This window comes from Vicugna pacos, unplaced genomic scaffold (assembly GCF_048564905.1).
Source record: "Vicugna pacos unplaced genomic scaffold, VicPac4 scaffold_116, whole genome shotgun sequence".
NCBI classification, from domain to species: domain Eukaryota; kingdom Metazoa; phylum Chordata; class Mammalia; order Artiodactyla; family Camelidae; genus Vicugna; species Vicugna pacos.
This window is the reverse complement of record NW_027328796.1, coordinates 638,526-651,116: the sequence shown is the minus strand read 5'-3', so window position 1 is coordinate 651,116 and position 12,591 is coordinate 638,526. Positions and strand designations below refer to the sequence as shown.

Below are 12,591 nucleotides of genomic sequence, written 5' to 3'. Positions count from 1 at the left end.
AAGACTGTACATTCAGAGATGAAAGCTGAATCTTAGACAAAATTAGATGTTCATAATGCTTTTGAGTCCTGAAAAACAAAAACTTATCATATTGGCAGCATACAAAAAATACTGAAGAGAAGTTTTTTGGTCATTTAAACTGCCAAGTTTAAATTTAATTTTGCAAGCTAATAAGTTTAAATTTTCATTGGGACATGCTTGTTGAAAAATTGAAGATGAAGACTCATTTAACTTTATCATTCTTCCTTATTTAAAAAATTGCCTTATTTTTTTTTAGTTTTTTATTTGAAGTATTTTACTTTACTTGAGAAAGCATGCTCCATTGTTTAGAGAGGCCAGCGTTGTGGTAGTGAGATCTTGTGAATGAAGTTGCCTAAATTCATATTTGAACACAGCAGCTTGCTTCCTGAGTGATCTTGGACAACTTAACTTCTCTGTGCCATAGTTTCCTATAAAATAAGAATAAGAGAGTTGCTTCTTCATGACAGTGGTAAGGACGGGTCGAAGTAATGTATAGAATCTACTTGGAAGGCTTCCTGGCACAGAGGAAGGGCCATGTACTTAGTTACAGCTATTATTATACTATATCTGGTTTTATAATCCAGTTAAATCTTGATTCTTGCTGATTTCATCTCTTAAAAAATTCTAAATATAAACTCTAAAATGGAAACTCTTAAACTTCATAGTTGTAGCTAATTAACACATAAATCTCAACCAAGAAACACACAGTGGACACCAGTTAGCTGCAGACAACTGTGATTCTTTCTGTCCTGCACAGACCCTAAGCTGTCACTACCTTCACTTCTGAAATCAAAGGCAAGCTAAGGAATAGAGCTTTAAATCTTGGCCTCATCAGGTGCTCAGACCATGGCAGGGAAACAGTTTACTGTTCACATGTGCATTTTCAAAAAATAGTATTAAAACGAACACTGTACATATTTTGTTGTGTGTTTGACATCGTTAACAGAAAAGAAAAGGAAAAAAAACAGGAAAAAACCCATGCATTTACAAACAAGGAGGCTATGTCTGAAATTTTTTTTTATATTATGTTTAGGATTTACTGACCAGTTAGGAGAAATATCATTTCATTGGTGTAATCCCTTGATTGACTAAACTTGTTTTTTTAATTAGGAAGAAGAGCGTGTTCCCTTTACCACCTGGGGAAAGTGTATACATATAACCCTTTGCGCAAGTGCTCTTTTTCTGGGTAAGAACCTGCCACAGACTTTTAAAATCTAATGTGAAATGCTGAGAAATCTGAAAGTCAAGCTGGGAACTATGTAGTCTCATAGAGGAAACTTTTTCCAGAGAACATCTGAGCCAATGCAGGGCGCCGCTCTGGAGGTTCCACAGTCTCTTCTGCTCACAGTGCTTCCCCCAATTCTTTTCACCTCATTTGTTCAAATCAGATCAGTGGTTTAGGATTCTCCAGGGTCTGATTAAGAGACCAGATGGAGGCATTAAATTTCTAAAATTTTCCAAGTGTAACAACCTAGGTAAAATGTCTAAGAATAGCCTAACAAAAGGATAGTAGGAACTATCAAAAAATAAAAGTAAAAACTACTGAAAGATATAAAAGGTGCTTTAATCACATGATTCTAGATTAAAAGATCATATCTCCAAAATATCAGAAGTTATAAAATTGATTTGGGTTTATTGTGAATAAAATCATATTAGTAATATAAAAATTAATAAGATAATGAGAGTTTTACTAGTTCAAGAATAGCCAGATTATAAAATAAGGCAGGAAGTCCAGATATGGGCTCTGATATCAATAATAATTTAATATAAGAGATGGAAGGCATTACAAATCAGGGAGATAAATAAAGGTTATTCAGTGAATGAAACACTTGTTAGCTACTTGGGGGAAAAGAAAAGATTGAAATCATACAGTGAACCATATATTGTGATAAATTCCAGAAACATTTAAAAAGTAACACAATTAGAAAAAAAACTACAAATAAATATGGATGAGTATACAACCTCTAGATGGACAGTAAGTATCAGAGGAAATTATACAAAGATTTCCATGCATCAGAGCATCCTAATTTTAAACAAAACACCAGAGAATGTTATTTGCTTACAAATCCGACAAGGGGCTAATTCCTTCAATACATAGAGAGTTCAGATCACTTCAAAGGTAACATCAAAATATCTCAGAAGCGTAGAAGGCAGAGAAGATGAACACACATTCGCAAAAGAAAAAATAGATGTCACACTTCAATGGTAATTCACTCAGTGCACATCAAAATGAAATAGTTTTCCACTTCTCAAGTGACACAACTCTGTTTATGAGGATGAATTGCCAGTGATCACCAATCCCATGCCTAGGTTACTGGATAATTTTTGTGAAGTATGGTTGATTTACAATGCTGTGTTAATTTCTGGTGTACTCCTCAAGCCTTCTTAGAAAGCAGTCTGGCAGTTGATATTAAGAGTCAAAAATATTCATATGTTTTAATCCACTAATTCAGCTTTGAAAAACTTTTAATCAGGAATTATTTCAAAATGGCAGGGAAAAGTCAGTATGGATGCAAGTCACAGACATACTTTTATATGTGTATATATATATATAAAATCTCAGCCAAAATATTCTTCCAACTCTTCACAAAGTAGAATAGTATGCAGTCATGAAAAAGTGTGTCCATGAAAATATTTTATGACATGTCAAAGTGTTGCGCTTATGATAGATTGGAGAATTAAATTAATATATAAAATGATTTGTAATATACAAACAATGCACCATTCTGAAGGAATTATGTCTATAGGTTGAAGCATTATTCTTATTTTATTTTTTATTCATTTTCAGAGTTGGAGTCTTTTGATTGTAGGTGACAAAATCAATCTCCAATGTGTTTAAACAACAACCAAGAAATGGGGATCCATGGGATTTATTGGTTCCTGTAAATGAAAACCTCAGGTCTGAGGTCTGGCTTCAGTCAAGGAGAGATACTCTAGCCCAGATGATGTCAAGGGCTGCTTTTGTCCTGTCTTCATTCTGTGTCCAAAGATGTCTCAGCATGATGCTTCTAGGCACGCAGTATCCCAGATCATCCATCCAAACCAAGACAGGTCTCTTTTGGCAGCTTCCTCTCTTGATAGAAGAAGCTTATGTTTCACATGGGCACCAGCATGTATCTCCTCACATAATAGTGGCTCTTCCTGGGTTATTTGCCAATTCTCCAATCATGTGCAAGGCCAATACAATGAGGGGTATTATTTGTCTTAAACCAACTGAGATCTACTTCTGGTGCTTCAGAAAGAGTGGGTCAATCGAGGTTAAATCACAGGACTAAAAACAAAAGGGAGGTTATTTATCCTAAAGCAAGTTCTGGGTCCTCTTCTAAGACTGGGGACAGATCCAGGACAGCAGTTCTGTCCACTACTGAGTACTTTCAAATTTTCTTTAATGAGCAAATGTTAAATTTATGATCAGAAAAGATGATAAATAAGAAGAAACTTGAGGAAGGAGAACGGAAAGCTTTCCTGTTTCTTAAGAAATAGTGAACCCATTAAGTGCTTGGAAGAAAAATGGAAATGTGTCAAGTTTGTAAAAGTTCTGAAATGAATTAGAATTGATTTTACAGACCATGTAGGAGACAGTGCTATACAGTTAGTGTGTCTTTGGGCTCTTTGAGTATTTCAGTACTTTCACTTAATAGTTGCTTCATTTGGGGCAAATTGCAACATCTCCATGTGGCTCTATTTCCACATCTGTAAAAGAGATATAATATTACCTTCCCCACAGGGTGATTGTGAGGATTTTGAAAAATAGATGTGTGCTGAAGCAATAGTAAGTATTTACGCATTCTTAACTATTATGTTTACTTAATACATAATTAAAAAATTACTATGGAGACTTTTAAAAAATGCATACTATTTAAATGGCCTATATGAGCTGTACAAGAGAGGAAGGCTTAATATACCTTCTATAATACATTTTTCTCAGCCTTAACTAATTTTCACATTTAATCACAAACACACCAAAAAGTTATTCCTTTCACAAGCATGAAGACTTAACTGTGAAGAAAAGGATGATGAAAGAGAGTAGAGGAGAAAATAAAATGCTTTCTCTACAAACTGATGGCTTAAAAACTAAGAAAAAACACCTTTTTAAGACTTTGGTCACCATATTCATAGCTTATACTTAGGTAGAGTTTTTCACATGCCTGCGGTTAATGTTCCAATTGTTTTCACAATTAGTAAATAATTGACTCATCACAATAGTCCTATAAATTGCTATTATTATCTCCCCATTATATGGGTGAGGAGATTGAAGCCCCTAGAGGTTAAGAAATTTGCACAAGGCCCCACAGCTAGCATCAGAGCTGGGATCCAGATGCAGGAGTGTGGCTCCAGGAGGGGCTTGTAAACACTCCCTCTGCTCTCCCATGCAGGTGCAAGCCAGCCGCCTGCTATTACTGTAAATAACATGATGTGGTTCACTTAGTCCTGAAATTCACATTCTTTGTAGCTTTCTGTCTGGGGCACCCATCAGGAGCAGCCAGGGACACTGAGTACATGCTTCTGGACTATGACCAAGAAGGTAGATGGAAGGAAAACTGTTTAAAAATGGGATCTTTAATGTTCATTCTTCAGTGGCCAGAAAAAAAACCTGCCTAGTGAGGAACTGAAACCCTATTAGCCACGTGCAAATTTTGCTTCAGACACCCCCGCTGCCCTTGGGTCCACACAGTCAAAACTACTGTGGATTAGGGACATGAATCTTGTGCAAATGCAGGGAGTAGGAATACCTGCCATTTCAAGATCTCAAGGAGTATGAAAAGCATGTGAAGCTTTCATCAGCAGAGACCTGCTGTCACTCCCACTATTTCCCTCAGGGCATGTCCACAGCTTCACTGGTCCTATTCAGAATGAAGACGACAGCTAGCACCTGCTGACCCCTGAATCAGTGATAGGTTCTCCCTTGAAAGGAAGCATATCCCCTTCATGGGTTACAACTAGTTCATAACCTAAGTAATTCTACAGATGTAGAAGGGCTACTTTCATTTGTTCTGCTATCACAGACTTCCCTCCAAAAGATCATGCCACCAGTTACCCCATTTTCACCCATTAAAATATACTTAACAGGCTTCCTTCTTTAGTGCAGTTTTAGGTTTACAGAAAAATTCACAGAAAGTGGAGTTCCCATATATTCCCTATGCCCTGCACACAGCTGCTCCTGCTGCCAGCGTGTTACATTAGTGGATGCACTCATTCTTTTTGACATCTTTCATTCCTCCTCCCCTAAAATTTAACATGACTGATATTCACGTCTCTTATGGCATTTACGTGCGATTTATATCACTTCTCACGTTTATGTGAAGTTTACAACACATGCATGTTTTCTGTTTAAGCTGGGTTGGGGGCAAGTTTTCTGTGTAAAAATACGATCATTAGTGAGTCTCATGCTGCTGGGTTCTTGGGTTGTCAGGTCCTGTTAACCATTGTTTCAGTTATTGGGATCATTGTCTACGGACTTTCAGTGTTCATTGTATTTCCTGCAAAACTTCCCAAGAACCTGAATGGAACAGACCCAATCCAAAAGTACCTGACTGTGCAGGTGGGCCACGCCCATCACTGCTTCCCATATCAGTTTTATCATCATGGTGACCCTGAACGCCATATATGAGAAAGTGGCAATCATGATGACTGACTCTGGTAAGCTCCTCCTGCAGCTGAGATAATTTCTACACCAGTTTTAGAACCAGGTCAAAACAGAGACTATCTTTTAGGCACTTCAATTGCAGTACATTACAGTCTTTAGTTAACTTCAACTGCAAACCTATTTTCTCTAGCCTATATGAGAAGTGAATTAGCTCCATTTTTGCATTAGTAAAAGGGACAAAGGAAGCTTTAGAATGTCCAAGCTCTGTGTAAATATGTCAGTGCTTAATAATAATTTCAATTACATTAGATAATGTACCCTGTTGTTGAAAGTAAATAGTCTCTGTATTGCAAATAAGTGGAAGAGGGTCGTGGTTCCAGTGGCAGATTTGCTTGCGCGTTACGGAGAGGACAAGTAATCACACTGTTATGTGTCTTCCCCCCATGCTGTTCCTGTTAGTGTAACTCCATTCTCATCAGCTGCAGCTTCTATAATAAATGTTTCTTCTCTCTGGCTTGTATCCCACCCAGCGGCTTAGCGGCCTAAGTTAAGTGCTTCCAACACATTGCATGTGGCTGGGTGGTCCTCCCAGTGGTCTGCTCAGTGGTCATCTTCTGAAAATACTAAGACCAATTCAAATTCTGAACTAGGAGGATGACCCGTTTTATGTTCCCCAAATGCTTCTAGCAAGTTGCCCCGTGTTTTGTTTGTCTTCTTCAATAGTCCTACCTTACTGCCTTTCAGGGAGACAAGAGAATATTATCTAGCAGGATGTTTAGAAGTAGCTTTCTTTCAAATTACACCTAACAGAGGACAGTTCTTTCCCATTGGATACTGTTGTGCTTATAAATTTTAAGGAACAGGTGACTTTTTTTTTTTTTGCCTTGTGGGATATCACTTTCTTAGTGGGAGAAACTCTTACAACAGTGTGTACAGTTGGAATTAACATAGTGGATATGTTAAGAAATTCAAAACAGCTGGTATGAAAACAGTGTGAATTGTGTGTGTGTATGTGTGTATATATGTATATATATATATATATATACACACACACACACATATTAAATGTGTTAACTCATGTGTCCGTGGCTTTGATTAGGGTCTCAAAGCCGTTCACAGTTTTACAGACTTACCTTTTCTTTATTCTAGCTGCAGAGCTCCCAAGGACCAGACTGACTATGAGAACAACCCAGCCATGAAGGTGTTCTTGTTCCATTTTGTCAACTACTACTCCACGTGTTTCTACATCACATTCTTTAAGGGCAGATTTGTGACTTATCCATGAGATCTGGTGTATTGGCTGTAAAAATACAGAAATGAAGAGGTGTGAATACAGCTTTGTGTTCTGACAATCTAACCTGTTTCAGGTTTTCTCTTAGTTGCCCAATGAAGAGTGTCTTTACTCTCTGCTCCTTAGATTTTTTTAGGCATAAAATAATGACTTTATTTCATGTTAGAGCTATCTAAAATTTAAATGAGATTTTCTTTCTAATATTCCAGTGTGACCCATGTGATGTCTCCTTGAACTGATGACACAGCTGACAATAATCATGGGAGGACAGCCCATCTGTAATAACATACAAGAGGTGTTAATTCCATGAGTACTCAGTCATGTGATCTTGGGTGGGTGAGAATGGCCCACCCACCCACATCATTTTCCTGCATGCCCATCTCTAGAACAGTGGAGACTCTCTGCTTATTAAATCTCTCCAGATAAGATGATCCAGCCAAAAGTATAAACGTACCTGATGTTTAATAATTATGTTTAAATACCTTCCTTTTTATGTTTAACATAAATCCCCAAGTGCTATAGTCTCTGCTTATTAGCCCACCACTGGGGACTGACTGATCAGAGCCCATTGAGAGATGGCCCTTTTTGGGGCCATGAACTTAGTTTTCCCACAATTTCCTGCAAATTTCTCCTCCTTTTATATATGCATTTAAAAATCCATAACAGGAATTTGTTGAGTGCCTAGTATGTGCTAGTCACTGTATTAAATGTTGTACATATATGTATGTGTGTGTGTGTGTGTGTGTGTGTGTGTGTGTACAAGTTAATCACCCAAACAATCCTTATTCTTATCTTCCTTTTGCAAATGAAGATCCTGTGGCTTAAAGAGGGTAACTGATATGCCCAAGCTCTCATTGCCAATAAGAGACCACTGTGGGACTCAGATGTAAGACACTATCTCTCTGAATCCATGTTCTTCTAAGAAGAGACTCTCTTAGGGTCCTAAGGCACAGGGTTACATAAAGTTTTAAGAGACACTTGTCTAAAATAATAACAACAGAGGTTTTGACTTACTGTTCTCTTCCTAAAATGAGAAAAGCAGATGTTAGCAAAGGTCACACTGTCCTTTTGATTTTCACATAAGCCCAATCCCACATCAAAGTGGACAGTCCAGTGTTATCTGCAATTTCTGAACATTTCAAGGAGCTTACTCTATTCACTTTCTGTTGCTGTTGTAACAAGTATCCCCAAACGTCATGGTAGTAGGAAGAGAAAAGAAAAAGTCTCTACTAAACAACGCAAATTTAAACTTGTAGTTTTCTTGAATGCAGAAGCCTGCTGAAGTCAAAGTGTTGGCACGGCTCTTTCTGAAGGCCTCAGGGGAACCTGTATCTGACTTTTCTGGATTCCAGAGACCACCTGCGTCTCTTGGCCTGTGACCTCTTTTCTCATTCTCAAGGTCAGCATGGTTGTGTGCCTCTGACTCTGAACCTGTGGTCAGATCTCCTCTCCTCTCTCCCCTCTTCTGCCTCTTTCTTCCTCCTTTAACGACCCTGGTGATTACACTGGGCCCAAATCTATAATCCAGCTGGTCTCTCTTAGAGTCAACTGGTTAGCAACCTTAACCACATCTGCAACCATAGGCCCCCTTTGCCAGGGAATCTGACCTCTTCCTATGTTCTGGGGATAAGGACATAGACATATTGGGGGGGAACATTTTTCTGCCTACCACACTAACCATTTTAAGATAATTTCTGGCTTTGAGTTTCTGTTTTCATGAAACTGTTGAACTCTCTTCTGTCTTGCCTTCCACACCAGCATTCTGCTCCTGGCCAACCTAACTGCAGAGCTCGCCCCTCTCTGTGGTGTCCCCCAAAACCACTTACACAAGCAGGTCTTACTGTTGTTTGGAGAATGGGGGAGAAATTCAAACAACTTGAATTTTGAAATAAAAAACCTCCATCATTTTAAAATCTTCCATGCCACTATAAAAATATTTATTTTTTTAACTTTGCTTTTTAATTTTTAAACTATTTTAAACTTTGTAACTTTTTTAAACTTTATTTTTTCTTATCATCCTTCATTGTAGGCTCCAGAAACCTGCTCTTCTGCCCACCGCATCCAAGTTCCCTTTCATTGTTTCTCCTCCCTTCACTAACCTTCCTTCTCTCTAGCTTATTACCAAGTTTCTGTCCATTCTCTTTATAGGGCAGTTAAATTATTTTTTCTTTCTTTCTTTCTTTCTTTCTGTTTTTGCAGAGTGAACACCTTTGCGTGTCAGTGTGTCCTTCCACATTTCTTCATAATGGCTTCATCTTTCAGCTTCAGTATGGATTACTGGGGTCTGTCTTGAAACAAAGGCATTTCCCTTGTCCCCCAGCTCACCACGCCCCTCAAAAAAAGATTCTGATCTTCGCTGTGAAATGAATCTTCTTTTTCCCTACTGTGCAGTAGACAATCCGTACCCTGAGCTCACAGTCAGATATTTCCAGAGAAGTAAAAGTAGGTCATGTGCAAATAATACTACTTTTCTCTGTGAAAAGAAATACAGCAGATAGAGGAAATACTTAACTCAGATTACTCAAAAGCATTTCCTGAAGGAAATAAGTAAATTATTTAACAATAAATTTTGTTGAATCTGGTTATCTGTGAGCTATTTTTACCAATCAAGGAGGATATATTTCCGAAACTGGTACTGAGCAATTCATGTGAAATGAAACTTGCTCACATGAACTAGTTTAAAGTAAAGGATGCATTATAGTATCTGTGGTCTGTTTATACCTTCGCTTAAATAAGCACATTGTTCTAGGTTCCAGTGAGCTGAACTTTGCCTCCATGTATTTCTACTATGGGCTAAAATATTTAGGGAATTTATTTTGAATTTTGTTTCCCTCTTTTGAAAACCAGGAATTCTGAATTGTAGCCAAGTTCAAGGGTGGCTTGTTTTTTCCTCACTGCCTCTTCTCTTTGTATAAGTGCAGTTTCCTTCTTAATTTTTCATATAAAATCCTACCATACCAAAGATCTATCAATTACTCTTGCTGCACCAAAACTATACCCATTCTCAAAAATACATAGGAAGGGAAAAGAAAACTTATCAAAATTAGCTACTATTTTCATGCTATTTGAATATGTCTAAAGGAACATAATGAAATGAATTTCACCATATCTCACCTGCCTCCACCCCCCCAATCCCATGTGGGGTTCTTGAGTAGGATTCTGGGAGCAAATGAAGGAAAGTGATGCCGTGATCCAGGCTCCCTCTGGGGTCTCCCCAGCACTTGGATTGGCACTGGTATAAAGTAGGTCTCAGTCCGAGCCAGCTGAGTGAGTGAGTGACTCACAGGCATCGAATGTGTAAAATCAGTGAATTAACAGCATTCTTTGTAGGACTCAGAGAATAAGCTGAGTGCCCTGTGGCCTTCCCAGCCTCACATACTATTTTGATGTTGGGGTCATTTCTGGGAATGTTATTCTGTACTGGACAAAAGGCTAGTACAATTCCAGGGTTAAGCAACTTTCCTAGGGAAATTTTATGATAAAATATTAAGAAAAATAGTTAAATGCCCCAAATGACATAGCATTGTCCTTTGGTGTTTAGATAATGTATGGCTGTAATTTTCTTACTTTATATGTTTTCTACATTTTCCACTATGTGTATGCACTACTATATAATAAGAAAAACAAATGTTTAAAAGAGAAAATCTCTCTTCTCCAGATATGATTTGGTTAGAGGATGAGTCAGATACATATAATAAGAGAATCTTATTTACATGTGTCCATAATTCACTCTTTAAATTCAGGAACAGGAAACTCAGGAATGAAATAGATTAAGAGAATCAAAGATACTTGTATTCAAGATTAGCAAGTAGGAGTGTCCTCAACAGAAATGGTGATAATCAATAATGCAGGGATTAAATGTGATAATGAAGGTACAAAGACAACATGAAGTAGAAAATGCCACGTGGCAAGCACAGAGTAAAGGGCAATTTACTATGATTATGCCAATATGTGTGGTCAATTCCCAAGCAAATGATTGTGTAACCCCTGCTAGAGGGAGAAAGCTTCCAGCCTTGGCTGAAGAGGGGGGAGGATCCAGTGTCTGTATTTTCTAAAATGTCTACAGTTGCTTCTCATGTGCAAATTGATATCCCTGCACGAGAACCATAACCCAACAGAAAACCCAAAAGACCGAGGACAATGATGGGTGGACGACAGCCCAAGCTTTTCTGCCACAGATGAGTGGTTCCACTCAGGAAGACTGAGCAAGAGGCTCAGAGTCTTAGCTAAGGACAAGCAAGTCGGGACTTCTAATACGACCTAATGCCATCGACAGGGGAGGGCATTTCAGCACAAGAAGGGAGCGCCAGGTGATTTAACATGGAAGTTTCACCCTGGATCCATACAGTGATGGATTTGGGTCCCGGAGGGTAAAAGCCCTGCTTCCCTGTGGCATGGACCGGATTCCACAAATGCTGAGACAGGAAGTATGAGGCAGAGAAAAATTCCCCCAGGAGAATCCCGAGTCTGGGTGCCAGGGAGGGTGATGGACGAGCGTAGTCCCAGCGCCACCCGCACCGCAGGGCTCCGAGTGGCTGTGGAGCTGCGCGCCCCCGGCCGGACCTCAGACCTGCCTGCAGCGCTCCGGGCTGTGGCCTGGGGAGCGGCTTCAGCAGGAGGCTGGCCCCGTCATTCTCGTAGGTGCTGCAGTGACCCCCACCCCTGTGGCCACGGTGATCCCAAGCCAAGGGTCTAAGTGACTTCAACCCTATTTACAGGTGGCCACAGCCGGATAGCCAGTGCTGCTCAAAAGGAAGATCCCACATGGGGTTTTGCTGTGTCAGGGGGGTTGCTAATACCTGGCCTGCTTTGAATCGTTTCATCGTGACAGCAGTCTGGGCAGTGGAAGTTTCATCTCTCAATTTTATTTCAACTTTTTTTGTTGAAAGTATAGTTGGTTTACAATATTGTGTTAATTCTTGGTGTACAGCATAGTGGCTCATATATATATATATATTCCTTGTCATATACTTTTCCACTAAAGGCTATTAAAAGTTATTGAGTGTAGTTCCCTGTGCTATACAGAAGGATCTTGTTCTTTGAAACAAAAATTACTAAACAAAGTAACAAAGTAAGCAGACTAAACCTAGCCATGTATATGACACAGCTGAGTTTATCTAAGGATTTAAATGTGGTTTTGATCTCCAGGATCTCTTTATCCAAGTATCATATGTACAGTGCCTGTGGAACACTTCTCAGAAAAATGTTCTAAAATCATAATATATAGAGAATAAAGAAGAAAGATAATTATACTGAAAAGCAGATATCAAAATATAGAAATGGGCATTTGTGATACAGTAATATCTGAAATATTGGAAGAACGTGTTGAATAAGAGGATCCTGTGGTGAGTCTACTAACCGCAACATTCTGCCATAGCAGTGAGTGTAAATCATCTTCTGAGATCTGCAACAATTGCATTTTGAATGTAAATAAAGTTAAATAACAAATAAGCCATGAAGTGTGGATTCAGATTCAGGGGTATCTCGAGTCCATATCCCCAGCATTTCCCAGGGCTCCCTGCTCTTCCCCTAATGTCATTGAAAGAATTGGGGAACGTTTGTGAAGCGAAGGGCATGTTCCATTGCAAAGAAATCTCGTAGCAAACCTGGGAGCATGGCCAGTGAAAGGTTAATGCTGAAATTAGAGGCCGTGGGAAACCAAGCAGAGGCAGCTCTTTACAAGTCACATCAT

At 38.9% G+C, this 12,591-nt stretch overlaps 1 long non-coding RNA gene across 1 annotated transcript in view; it reads left to right on the top strand.

The window, feature by feature from the left end:
- The window catches only part of LOC140694987 (uncharacterized), a 36,994-nt gene extending 29,791 nt beyond the window's left edge, over positions 1–7,203 (top strand). The window contains exons 4-5 of the long non-coding RNA XR_012070645.1: positions 6,758–6,932; positions 7,109–7,203. This is a non-coding gene — a long non-coding RNA (uncharacterized lncRNA). The remainder of the gene's footprint in view (positions 1–6,757; positions 6,933–7,108) is intronic.
- The last annotated feature ends 5,388 nt before the right edge of the window (positions 7,204–12,591 follow it).